Source organism: Dermacentor albipictus, chromosome 2 (genome assembly GCF_038994185.2).
Source record: "Dermacentor albipictus isolate Rhodes 1998 colony chromosome 2, USDA_Dalb.pri_finalv2, whole genome shotgun sequence".
Classification (NCBI taxonomy): Eukaryota; Metazoa; Arthropoda; class Arachnida; order Ixodida; family Ixodidae; genus Dermacentor; species Dermacentor albipictus.
The window spans coordinates 144,511,300-144,525,179 of NC_091822.1; the positions used below are offsets into that span (position 1 = coordinate 144,511,300).

Consider the following 13,880-nt stretch of genomic DNA (forward strand, 5'->3'; position numbering starts at 1 on the left):
AGCACTTGGGATCCGCAGAATAACCGCAGGCTGATAATTAGGTAAGGACACTGCCGAGCAGACACAAAAACAAGCATTATCAATTACACTGCTGACAATGCCGTCAGCACTATGGTGCATCTATTCCTACATCATGAGGGCACTGAATGAATCACTGAGCAAGCTAGGTAAAATTTGAGGGTTTGTGATGAAGCACAGATTTGCTGGCAAGCAATAAAATGCAAAATTAAAGCTGTTCATTGCAGTGCACAAGACGCACGTGAATACAGCAACATTCAATATTCGGCTAAGTACTGCCCATTGACTTGCACGCTGCCTTCTAGTATCAGTGCATAGAATCAAAGGAAGCTACTTGTATCTTTTGTGTTTTCTTTTTGTGTGTGCATCATGCAAGTCCTTTTATATTTATTCATCCTGCTAGTTTATATGTTATATTCTCTGTACTTGTGTCTTGTGCTTTATTATGTTAGGTTTTTATGTGCTACTGTTATTTTGTACCTGTATTTCTGCTTTCTGTGCTCCCCACTGCAAAGCCAAACTGGTTTTGTGAGTACCTGAATGAATAAATATATATACAAAGCTGTCGTTGTACTGCATACATGTTCCCTGATCGGATCACAGTTAACGAAATATGCGATAATCGGAGTAGTGATGCCGCACAAATCTTTTATTGCCAATTAGTCAAAGCTGAATATAATGCATACTGCGCGTCGATTTACTCATGCAAGCGCGATTTTGAGTCCCCATAAATGCGGCGCATTACCAGCTACAGTACAAACATACGGCATCGCCGGTCGACGTGGTAAAGGGAAATCACTAGGATCCCGTGTTTAATTTTTAACACGATGGCTAAGATGGAAACTTCAAAATCGCTTAGGGTATGCACTGCATTGTGTAGCGCAGGAGCATCATCTGGTCGAAAAACAGCCAGATGGCGTTGTCCTGAACGTCGTCTGCCATGGCGAAGCTCTTTCCTTCCTGAAGCGTCTGCAAAAGGCGCCGAAATTTATCACTTCTGCATCACTTCCATCACTTCTGCAGCGCTGTGATAATGTCATCTGCAAAGATGCAACGCGTTTTCGACATCGGCGAAGTCGGCTAAGAGAGGCAGCTTATACCGGTTCCACACAGGCTTTCGATCGCGATCTAGTGCGATCAAATTTCTCGATCGCGATCGGTTCTGCACAGATTGCGCAGTACAGGCACTCGTGATCACAAAATCCGATCCCGATCGGGCTCGATCGCGATTGAAACTGCTCCGGTATGACGCCCGTATAGAATTCCGAGCACTCACCTGTTACGGTAGCGTCGGGCATGACGATCCACGAGCACCTCTTCATGTGCGTGCTCTTGTGAAGCTCGCGTTTCGCCTGTCACCATAGCGCAGGTCGAGCCTCAACGAAGGCGATCAGCACTTGGTTGTTGATCGCCTCTGTAGCCTCTGCGCTCTAGCGACACGAAACCAGCAGCGACTCCCGGCGTCTCCGTACGATTCTGAAACTTCAACAACCTGTATCCGAACCGCCGGAAGTGTACGCGCGGGTCACGTGACATCGGTGCAAAAGCTGCCACTTCCGTCGCGTACGCTCAAAATGGCGCCCAAGATCAAGACCTCCCTGACGCGTGCGCTGCCAGCGCGTCTCGCCTCTCTAGACGCGTAGGTCAGGCGCGCAAGGCCTCGCAGACAGCACAATGCGTTGGCGGGCTAGTTGGTGCGAATCCATGAATACTTTGTTTAGCGCAAAACGACAGACACAAGAAAGACGACAGGACAAGTCGCTGCTTGTCGTAGCGCCTTGTCCTGTCGTCTTTCTTGTGTCTGTCATTTTGCGCTAAACAAAGTATTCATGGTCTCTCGCAGACGCGTGATGCGTCGGCAGGCACGCAAGATTAGCCGCGTGTGGCTGGGCCTTTAGACTTTACGCGAAACAACACGGCGAAGCCGACGACAACGGCGGAGGTGCACCTGAAGTGTCCATTAAATCGCAAATAAAAGTTTATCGCTAGAGAGACAAGAAAGTTGCTTAATCTATCGACGAGAGCAATCGCTATGGCAACACCGGACAGCGGGGCCTTGTGAACTGCTTGTCGGACCGGTTCGGAACGGTTGCTCCAATAAATTACGATTCGGGTTCAGTTTCAAAAGGGCGGGAAAATAACTGTTCGTCTTCGATTTTCGGTTCAGTATCGGTTCGGTTCGACACCCCGAGGCAAATACAGTATGCCTGCACCTGAGCGACTGATCGGATACCATTATGAGGATGATTAGACTTTCACTGTCTGGAGAAACGGCTCACGTTACAAACCACATTAAAACTCATACGAAGACACACGTCTTGCGCTGGTGTAAGCATCGCTTCACCAAGACACCACCTTCGATGCCTCATTCGAAGGGATCGGCCCAGTTTACCGTTACTACAGCTGACTCTGCGGTCGGCCCTGTTTTACACCGAAGCTGTTAGTGTGAAGCGTTCGAAAACGCTATATGCCTATAGACATAATTCACCAAGTGTGTATTTACAGTAAGTACGGGCGCTTGTTAGACTTGATGATGTAGGTTAATTGGGAGCTAAATGAAACTTGCTAAACCGTCGTTTTCAGCCTGTTTAGAGGCGTTATATGAAACGATCATAAAGCTCTCACGCTTCCTGTAAGAGACGAAGGTGGCATAAATGTCATAGTTGAAAATAATGGGGGCTATGGGCGACGTGTACGGAAAGTTGGATGTGTGAACCTTAATTGGCTGTTTACCAAAAAATGATTGAGTACTCCTTTTTATTGTGCATTATACGATGCACGTAGATGGTTTTCCCGCTCTTCTCCATGAATGAGGCGAGAGGCGTTGTTTATAGCCTGTTGAAATAGAAAACATGTTGTGCTTGATGCATGTCAAATGTTTGAATTTTGTAGTTTAATTACAGCGTTTGTAAAAACTTATGCAAACGTTGTATCTTTACAATCGTACTTCTAAGAACTGCGTGGAAAGTTTGCGCAATGCGGTAAAAGCGCAACCGGTTTAGTAAGCGCAACCGACGCTAGGTAAGGTAAGAAATCTAAGCTGACGTTGTGATACAAGCTTAAGTTTTTGAATGTAATTAGTGAGATCTACTGCAATTAATTTCTGGACAACATTACCAAACAAGGAGTAATCGCCATTGGGCCATAGCTATTCATGACCCTTATATCACCTTTTTTTCTATGAAGGTAGGACTTTTCCTTTCTTCATCTTGGTAGGGAAACGGTAGTAGTTAAATATTCACTGACCTTTGCGATACTCCCTAATGTGAAATTTGAGCGCAGCTCTATACGTGTTTTCATTTCGCGTGTCAATATTTCCTATTATGATTATGTAGGTACATGGCTTATATGAGGGAGAGAACGTTCTGAGTAGCGTGGCTGGCGCGGACAATCTGCCTCGTGCGACACATTGCAAAGGGAGCGAAGTGTGGCGCGACCGCCTCGCTAACCGGGAGGACGCGAGAGGCTGCGCGTGGGTGACGCGTGGACGCGATTCACAGCAGTGGCCGCACACAGACGCCCTCTCATGCAGCGTTTTGTTTCCATATATGGCATCGGTGGACGCGCTTGCCGCATGCCTTATCGTCTGCGTCATCGGTGAACAGACGACGGCGCGTACTCTGGCGCCATCTCGTATACCGGGCGTCGGCGCAGAGGACGTCTTGCGCGGCACTATACGCTTTTCTTCTCGCGCTTTCGCCATACCCTCCTCCTCCTGTTTCCTCCTCGCGCTCTATTCACCGTCGCCGTCTTTCATCCTCCGCTGCGATCCGCGTTCGCTCTTTCATCCTTCGCTGTGCTCGTTCGCACGGTTACGCCGAGGGACGCGGACGCTCGACGCAGGAACGGGCGCCTAAGAGCTGCGCTGTAAAATTAGGTTCACAGTGTGGGGAAATATGACATCAACAATTGCCTTTATGGAACAAGCGGAAATACTGTCAGGACCGGGGTCAGTCGATTTATGATTCGCTATAATATTGCGTGCCTCGCTGGAAGTGGTTGGAAACAAGATAATACCGCGGCAGGCGTCGAATGCTATCAACGCACTGATTCCCGGGAGTTGCTGGTAGACTAGAAAAATGTCGACTGACGTTATTTGCCATGCGATCAGAGGTGTTAAAAGCACGTCCCTCGTGACACATATCACTATAATGTCGCATATTGTGGTACTTTCATTTAGGAACAAATTTAGCATGCGCCATTGTTTTCCTGTGTTGTTCCCGTTCTTAAAAGAAAATTAGATTCTGGGGTTTTACGTGCCAAAGTCATGATATCATTATGATACACGCCGTAGTGGGGGACTCCGGGTTAAATTTTACCACCTGGGGTTCTTTAACATGCACCCAATGCATGGTACAGGGTTTTTTTTGCATTTTGCCCCCATCGAAATGCGGTCGCCGGGGTTGGAATGTGATCTCACCATCCCGGGCTTAGCAGCGCAACAACAAAGCCACTGCACTACCAAGGCGGGTAATTAATCCCGTTCTCATATACTTGATGTTCACAGTAATCCCTTTTTGTTATTTTAACACCGCTGTCACTGTATTGCAGTATTTTTTGCATTGTTCTTTCAACGACAGACTAAATGGCAGGTTATTTATTTTTCGTTATAAGTTGTCTTTCTCAGGCAAACAATTGCATAGGCGCATCTGAGGCGCTAGTAGGGCAACTTGGGCAAGATGTTGTGCGTTCATCCTTGAAAAACAACAGCGCTAACGATGCCAAAGACGAAAACATAATGTAAGCTCACAACATGAGCTAACGCTGAAGAAGAAATAAGGTAACCTCATATAAGTTCACAGCACGACCGCTGGTGCTGTGAACTTATCTTATTTCTTCGTCCTTGTCTGTGTTAGCGCTGTTGTTTGCGAAGTACGAGTTGAGTAGTCCTAATGTTAGCGATGGGTTCAGAGTAGATTAGTTTTTTTTTTCAGCACAATACAATCGAAGTTGATGCGCGCATAGATTTACGTTTCAGAGAAGAAAACTCTCTGTAAACAGATTCTGGATCTGTGAGGGAATCTACACGTGACCAGTCGATCTTACTGATTGATTCAATAAACGTTTCTGTTTGTTCATTTGTTTTTTTTTTGGTCAAACACCGACTAGGAAAAGCGAGTATTAGAAGGTGACCGAGCTATACTGCGACGAAATCAAAGTGCCACCAGGAAGTGGTCAGTTATATGTGGATAATAAAGGCATCAGAAGGAGTAAGTAGATTCCATAAAGCATGGTCGATTAAAATACCAGAGCAGCTACCAACACAACGAGTTGGTTCGTCAAATAGCAGATCAAGGCCGTATCCTAGAAGAATATTGTTATATTCATTAGGGAAGGGAAGCGTAGCAGAGGGCGGCAGAAAGTTAGGTGGGCGGATGAGATTAAGTTTGCAGGGACAACATGGCCACAATTAGTACATGACCGGGGTAGTTGGAGAAGTATGGGAGAGGCCTTTGCCCTGCAGTGGGCGTAACCAGACTGATGATGATGATGATTATGATGATTATGATGATGATGACGATGTTGTTGATGATGATAATATTCATTTGCGCCCGAGAATGTATCATCCATGATGTTGATATTTACGTCTCCCATGCTAAGTATCTTTATTTACGTTCGTCTGAGAGCGTGCGAAGGTGCGAGGCAGAGCACCGAGAGCAGAGTAAAAGTTGGTCACGAGATAGCTTGGTGAGCGATAACCAGGGTGTTCAAAGTTAAGCTTTATGGTTTCCTTAAAATTAGGCACTGGGAGGCACGCGAAGATCACCTGTACAGATAAGTTGTGTGTCCAAGGGGACACAAAATGAGACGATAATTATCGCTGTCAGCAGCCCAGTTAACTAAAATTGAATAATTAACTTTTTGTTGACTGCAGTAAGTGGGTATGTTTCTATTGAAAAGTTAGAGGCAGTCGTGTTTCCACACAGTATCAATTGGAACAGTTCTTCTAGCATGTCTATGCTTCGAGATATCCGACTCCGAATTTTAATTGTCGTTCGCATGATTACGCATGCAAGAGAGTTAGGATCGGCGAAAAGCTCCTCCCTGATGTGACGCGACTGTCGGTTTATGTATACAGACTTTGCTTCGCTTCCTGAGAAACTAAGATCCTTGGTCTGTAGATGTCTTCCTCGCGCTTTGCTCACAAATTCAGTCTTGTGGCTTTTTTTATTTTTCGTGAGCACAGTAGTGTGATCATGGTTCTTTTTTATTTTAATATGTTTTTTTGCTTAAGTCGAACTCGAAGGAAATGAATAGACTATGTCTACGTCCGTCTCTGAAATATGCCTTTTTAGCCTGCAGAATTGTGGCAGTTATCGCCCTGGGTGCAGGAAACGCTCCTGACTTTAACGTTACCATTACGGGAATATTATTCAATTTCAGTGATTAACTCAAGTTCAGAATTCCGGACACTCAAAACCCTGTTTCTTGTAATTGATCTACTTGCTCAGTCTTCAGTTTCTCAACGGTACCATAAATAAGGTTCACGCTGAAACCATAATTCGTAAATTTCTTTCCCCAACTCTTCAACTGATGGGTTGGGATGAGTCTTCAGCCTCGTGTTAGCACGAGAGGCAACTTGGTCAACAACCAAAACAAGTTCGTTGCGAAGATATTCTAGCATTTTTATGCGCTTTGCAAGGTCGTCGCACGAAGGCATCTCAAAACTGTACAAAATGCGAGAATCAGCAGCAAAATTTTGAAAAATTTAATTATGGAGTTTTGCGAGCCAAAACCAATATCTGATTATGAGGCACGCAGTAGTGGGAAACTCTCCAAATAACCTGGGCCACCTGGGGTTCTTTAAGGTTACCTAAAGCTAAGTGCACATGTGTTTTCGAGTTTTGCCCCCATCGAAATGCGGCCGCCGTGGCCGGGATCGGCTTCCGCAACCTCGTGCTCAGCAGCCCAACACCATAGCCACTAAGCATTGTCAGGATTGGGGGCTCAATCCCATCGTCCGTGGTCCTTTGCCAGGATTGGAGTACGGCATGAATTCGAAGGTAGCTGGCCCATGCCGTCATCCAACTTATTTACGCTGAGATCGTTGATGAAGTGAAGAACTATTTCTCATCGAGAACGAGGAAAAGGGTTTATTTACAGAAATTAAATCAGTCTAACATGACTGCTTGAGAAAAAGAGTATCAGTCCAACATGACTGCATGAGAGAAGTGAATCAGTCTAACATGACTGCTCAAGAGAAGTGTGTTCAGCATTCGCACAACCACAGTTTTTATACACTCGATCCGCCGGTCATACGAGGCGGCGACTGTTCGTTTACTCATCACCAACTCGCCGCTGCTCTGCAGATCAGTTTACAGACACAAAGGCACACACATTCCGATGCCCAAACGACGGCGTTGGCGGGGTGCCGTTCCGGGAACTATCGGTGCCGATCGAGGGTCGCTCGTTGTTTTGCGTCATGCAGAACCGTGAGAAGCCCCAAAATACGTCGTTCCCGCGGCAGCTTGTCCATGCGTGTCAAATCAGCTCCGCGTTGGGGAACTCCGGAAACATTGTTCAAACACCGAACTCGTTCCGTCACAATGTCGATGGGGCGGGTGGAAGGCGGCGGATTCCAGCGCAAAGGCCGCTTCTTCGAACGCCTCCCAGCTGCAGCGACGGAGAGGGGGAGGTGCGCGTCGTGTCGCCCTGTCGTAACTGTGTGGCAATCTTGTTTCGCAGCTAGCCATTCTTAACAGCGCCTCCATGGCCCGGAAAGTCTCGACTGTCTAGCGCTGACAACCGCAAGGCAGGAAGAGAACGGCTGCTGGTCACGGGGGGATTGATGTCTTGGCTCGCAGCGACCACTTGTGCATTGATGTCACCGCCCCAAAACATCCAACAAGGACAGGCAACTGCAAAATGAACCCCACAACACGGCTCTGCGCCGAGATGACGTGCATTGGCTCTCACTTTAGACTCGCTAGGCTTCAAAAAAAAAAACAACATAAGTGCAGAAACAAAAAAAAAATGCTGCATTTCGCTATGCCAATTTCTGAAGCAAATTTCTGCTGACACATTCAGCAATCATGGAGGGAATCCTGCTAAATGAGAGGGGATCTTCTTCGCTTAATAAAATTAACACTAGTAACCCTAAAATTTAGGCGGGACCCTCAAACGCAGAATTCAAATTAGCCTGCTCAAACCATCCGCATTGCTATGCAACTTTCCCTTCTTATATCTAACGGAGAAGTTGTACTCTTGGAGAGTGAGGCTCCATCGGAGCAAGCGGCCGTTTTTGTGTGACATTTGATTGAGCCACGTCAGAGGACAGTGGTCGGTCTCGAAGATGAACTTCGCTCCGTACAAGTAACGCGACAACTTCTGGGCGGCCCAAACCAAACAAGCGCATTCCTTCTCGGAAGCGCTGTAGGCTTCCTCCCTTACATTTAGTTTACTGCTGGCATAGAGGATAGGATGCTCCTCGTTATCGTCGCCGACCTGACTAAGTACCACGCCCATACCTCTGTCGCTTGCGTCGCATTAAACTATGAATTCCTTTGTGTAGTCTGGCGCGCGAAGCACAGGGCGAGAAACCAATAGCGTTTTCAAACTTTGGAAAGCGTTCTCTTTGTCCTTATCCCAGTGTACGTTACTCGGTGCTCCCTTTCGGAGGGCGTCTGTTATTGGACTTGCCAATTGCGAGTAATTCGGAATGTACCGTTGATAGTACCCCACAAGTCCCAAAAATGAACGAAGGTCCGTTTTCGGGCGCGGCTGAGAAAATTCTTCAATCGTAGCTATTTTCAGCTCAGCCGGCCGTCTCATGTCCTGACCGACAACATGGCCCAGATAAGTAACCTGCGAACAACCAAACCTACACTTTTCCGCTTTCATCGTTGAGTCGACGATAAACGTACGAAGCCTCGCATTCTTGTCGTAATAGAATTTGGCGTTCCTTTGAGCTATTTCCATGTTCTTTCCGACTAGTTCTCGGGTTGCGCTTAGCCGTTCCAGTAAATTTAGCACGTATTCAACCACTGTTGGACTCTCCCCTCTTTCCTCCCACATCTCTCTTAACATTCTCAGTGGAGACCGGAGTGTCCTCCCATACACTAGTTCTGCTGGTGAGAACCCTGTCGCCTCATGTGGAACCATTCGCAAAGCAAACAACGCTGCCGGCAGACAGTTCTCCCAGTCCTCCTTGTGCTCGTAACAGAGCGCACGCAAAACTCGCTTAAGCACCGAATGCCACCTCTCTACACTGTTTGACTGAAGGTGATAGACAGAACTGTGTATTAACTTTACCCCGCACATTTGCAAGAATGTGGAAGTCAGTGCGCTCGTGAATACTGACCCTTGATCTGCCTGAATTTCGGCTGGAAATCCAACTCGTGCAAACACTGTCAAAAGCGCGTCTACTACTTCGGTGGAGCTGAGCTCTTTCAAAGGGATTGCTTCTGGAAACTTGGTAGCCGGACACAGCATGGTAAACAAGTACCTGTAGCCTGATTTTGTTTTTGGAAGAGGCCCCACCGTGTCTATTACAAGTCGTCTGAAAGGCTCTGTTATTAAGGGCACTACCTTCAGTGGAGCTTTCCAAGTCTCTCCTGGTTTACCAGAACGCTGGCAGGCGTCGCATGATCTTACAAAGTTTTCTACATCTTTGAAACAGCCAGGCCAGTAGTATTCCATAAGCAATCTTTCCTTTGATTTGTTTATGCCTAGGTGGCCGGACCACCCATTTCCATGACAAAGACTCAAAAGGTCCTGCCTATACTTAGTAGGTATGACTAACTGATCTAAAATCCTACCCTTTCGATCTCTGTAATGCCGATACAACAATCCTCTCTCATGTATCGTTACGTTGCGCCTAGCAATGCCTTCTTTAGCTGTGTCATGTAATTTAGCTAAGCTCTCATCATTCTTTTGCTCAGCTGCCAGGGACTCTCTATCCACGCGTAAGAGTTGATCAAAGTTCTTTGAGGCCGGTGATAATAACGACCTTGTCTCGCTTGTGAGCGCGTCTACTTGCTCTTCCTGCAGGCTAGAACTCTGACACTCTAGTGCTACGCTCTCATTGAGCTGGTCAGCTGGCAGGCTCTCCTCAACTGTTCTTTTGTCCCTCGGGCCTAGCTCGGATGAGGGTATTGAAGTTATCCCCTTTTCTGCTTCCGCTGGAGGAGCTTGAGCATTTTCAGCCGAAAGCGCCGCGATCTTACGAGCTTGGCCTCGGGTCAATGCCTGTACTATGCCCTCTCCCAGTTTGAGCCCTCTGTCACGCAGTAACTGATTCGAACGATTCGAAAAGATGTAGGGATACTGCAGTGACAAAAATTTGGAAACTGCAGCCTCAGTCTCTAGCTCCCCGAATGGTCCACTGATTTTGACTTTGGCCATGGGCAGACACACGCTGTGTTCTTCTACAACCTGTTTTATCCATGCTACTTCTCCGGTGAAGTCATCTACCATCACGTAAGACGGATGGACAATGTCCAGCGTGGCGGCACTGTCTCTTAGCACTCGGCATGGTTTTCCATTAACTTGCAGGTCGTGGAGATATGGACTTAAAAGTTTCATATTCTCATCTTTTTCCTCCACGTAGGAAAAAACTACGCTAGGCTTCTCGCAGTTTACAGCTATATGTCCCAGTTTGTGGCATTTGTAACAGCGAATTGGTCTAACAGATTCGAATTTTCTTTTCTGTTCTTTTTGTGCGGTTTCTCCGTTAAGTTTCTCCTCGCTCTTTTCTGCGGGCTTTTCCGCCATGTCTACAGGCTCGGATCGTCTAGTTTGCGCACCCTTTTTGAACGGAAATGGTTTCCGCGGTCCATTTCGACCGTCCCAGTTTCCCTCCTCGGCGTTCAACTTTCTACGGGTTGCGTACTCTTCGGCTAATTCAGCCGCCCTTTCCACAGTGTTTACATTACCTCTGTCTTGCACCCACAGTTTCACAGCTTGGGGGATGGTTTTGTAAAACTGCTCTAGACACATGCATTCAATGATCATGTCTCTGCTGTCGTACGCTTCCGCGCTTTTAAGCCACTCGACTAGGTTGGCCTTTAAGCTATATGCAAACTCCGGATAGCCCTCGCTATCTTTCTTGCCTGTGCTCCTAAACCTTTGCCGAAAAGCTTCGGCTGAAAGGCGGTATTTCTTCAGGAGACTAGCCTTAACTTTTGCATAATCATATGCATCCTGCACACTCAATCTGGCGATTACTTCCGCCGCCTCACACGGCAACATAGACAGCAACCGCTGTGGCCATGTACTCGGGCCGAAGTTCATCTTTTCGCAAGTCCTTTCAAAATTGCATAGGAACAAGCCTATGTCGGTCCCGACCTCAAATGGCTTTAATAGCCTGTCCACGCGGTATGATTCTGCCTCACTTGATCGTCCCAGAGCGCCTTCACTTCCTTGAGACAACTCCAAACGTTTGCTTTCAAGTTCAAGTTGCATTTTTCTTAACTCGCGATCTTTATCGCGTTCCTCCCTTTCTTTTCTCTCTCGTTCTTCTCTCTTTTTCAGAAGTTCAAACCCCAGTTCAACTTCTTCCTCACTGGCCTGTTCGGAAATGATATGCAATAATTCTGATTTTAGCATTTCCTTGCGTACATCTAGGCCCAGTTCCTCACCAACAATCAACAACTCGTCTCTCAGCAGTGTCCTTAACTCCATGACTGCTGCTTTACTGCCTTGATTCTGCTCTCTAAATTTAGCTAGGCAAACACAACCTAGCTAACACATAACAATCTAGCTTCCCTACTGTTCTAAACAGAACAACCACAAAATGAAGCCCAGAGAGTCAAAGCAAAAACCAACCACTCACCGCAGATACAGCACCATGTCGCAAAGTCCATCTCACCGCTGTCAGCCAGTTGTCAGGATTGGGGGCTCAATCCCATCGTCCGTGGTCCTTTGCCAAGATTGGAGTACGGCATGAATTCGAAGGTAGCTGGCCCATGCCGTCGTCCAACTTATTTACGCTGAGATCGTTGATGAAGTGAAGAACTATTTCTCATCGAGAACGAGGAAAAGGGTTTATTTACAGAAATTAAATCAGTCTAACATGACTGCTTGAGAAAAAGAGTATCAGTCCAACATGACTGCATGAGAGAAGTGAATCAGTCTAACATGACTGCTCAAGAGAAGTGTGTTCAGCATTCGCACAACCACAGTTTTTATACACTCGATCCGCCGGTCATACGAGGCGGCGACTGTTCGTTTACTCATCACCAACTCGCCGCTGCTCTGCAGATCAGTTTACAGACACAAAGGCACACACATTCCGATGCCCAAACGACGGCGTTGGCGGGGTGCCGTTCCGGGAACTATCGGTGCCGATCGAGGGTCGCTCGTTGTTTTGCGTCATGCAGAACCGTGAGAAGCCCCAAAATACGTCGTTCCCGCGGCAGCTTGTCCATGCGTGTCAAATCAGCTCCGCGTTGGGGAACTCCGGAAACATTGTTCAAACACCGAACTCGTTCCGTCACAATGTCGATGGGGCGGGTGGAAGGCGGCGGATTCCAGCGCAAAGGCCGCTTCTTCGAACGCCTCCCAGCTGCAGCGACGGAGAGGGGGAGGTGCGCGTCGTGTCGCCCTGTCGTAACTGTGTGGCAATCTTGTTTCGCAGCTAGCCATTCTTAACAGCATCCACGGCTGGCGGCAGCAGCAGAGGCCGTGTGAATCAAATGAGGGTAAATAAAGGATTGCGCACCGGTAGACGAAAAGTAATTCTGTTTGCCATACGTAGCATCCGTTGCCGCAACTGCCGCTGCAAAACTATAGCTGGCCGAAGGAGTTCACAAAGAGCTTTTATACGGGAAGCTGACAAGCCGAGTCGACGACATGTGCACGCCTTGGGTTTCTGCTAGAGATGTAAAATTTCATGAAACTTTGAGGGACGTGAAAATGACAGGCTTCTTTCGTATTTCATTTTTCAGAAATGTACAAAAAATTGACAAAGGACGATTGCGCACAGAGCGATGAGAAACCCGACACATTTATTTCTCTAACACTGAAAATAATATCATTGTTATATTATTGCATCACAAAAGGCCCGTCAGAGCTGCCGGGTTCAAAATGCAGGCGCGATTTCACCTCATAGCATTGATTTCACATCAAAGCGCCAAGACCGACCGAGGTTCGAGTGCACGTAAACAAGTTCTTGCACGCGATCTCCTGGGAGCCTTTTGAGTAGCTTGGTGTGCACATTTCCAAACTCGGACCAGTTCCTTTTACACGCCTCAGAAGAAGGGGGAATCTGACGCACGCGATAGGCGAGGGGGCTCAGGGTTGGTTGAAGCAAAGTCCTTGCCACCAGGTGCTTCGCAGACTGCCGAACTCCTTTTGGCCAAACTTTTAAATACGTCGAAAGGAATCGCATCGCATTAACAGAACAATTCTGCGGGAGAGCTATCTTTCTTTTTCAATTTTATCCTGGTTGAAAAAACAAAGACTGTTCTTTTCCGAAATGTTCAGTGTTTTTTTTTTTCAACCATTTACATCCTTAGTTTCTCTTGAAAGGTGTCGCTGATCCCCCGCGCAGGCGTAGACGCTGTATACGCCTGAGTTCAGGAGCACCGCGACGAGCGGGCTTGTCCAGATAGATGTCGTTCAGAGTGTTCAGGTAACATGGTTAGAGGTGCTTCCGAAGACGTGACCCTTGATGTATTGCTGTTAAACCGGGAAATGCGTAGCAATACTGACGCGTGAAGAAACCGTTCGTTAGGTCTTTACAGAGACGCATGCGCGGCTGCTGTTTTCACGTCCACCACATTCGTACCTATCATGCATTGCTTCGTTGACCTCCAGTCTGGTGAAGCGCATGCTTTGTTAAAGTGAACCATTTATTCGCGACTATCGCCACAATGTGGAGCGCGGTCGCATTCCGTACACGAGCGTTTCTCTCTTCGCAG

General features: G+C 47.3%; 1 protein-coding gene across 3 annotated transcripts in view; it reads left to right on the forward strand.

Moving 5' to 3' along the window:
- The window catches only part of LOC135904613 (titin-like), a 71,220-nt gene that overhangs the window by 10,573 nt on the left and 46,767 nt on the right, over positions 1–13,880 (forward strand). The window lies entirely within an intron of this gene.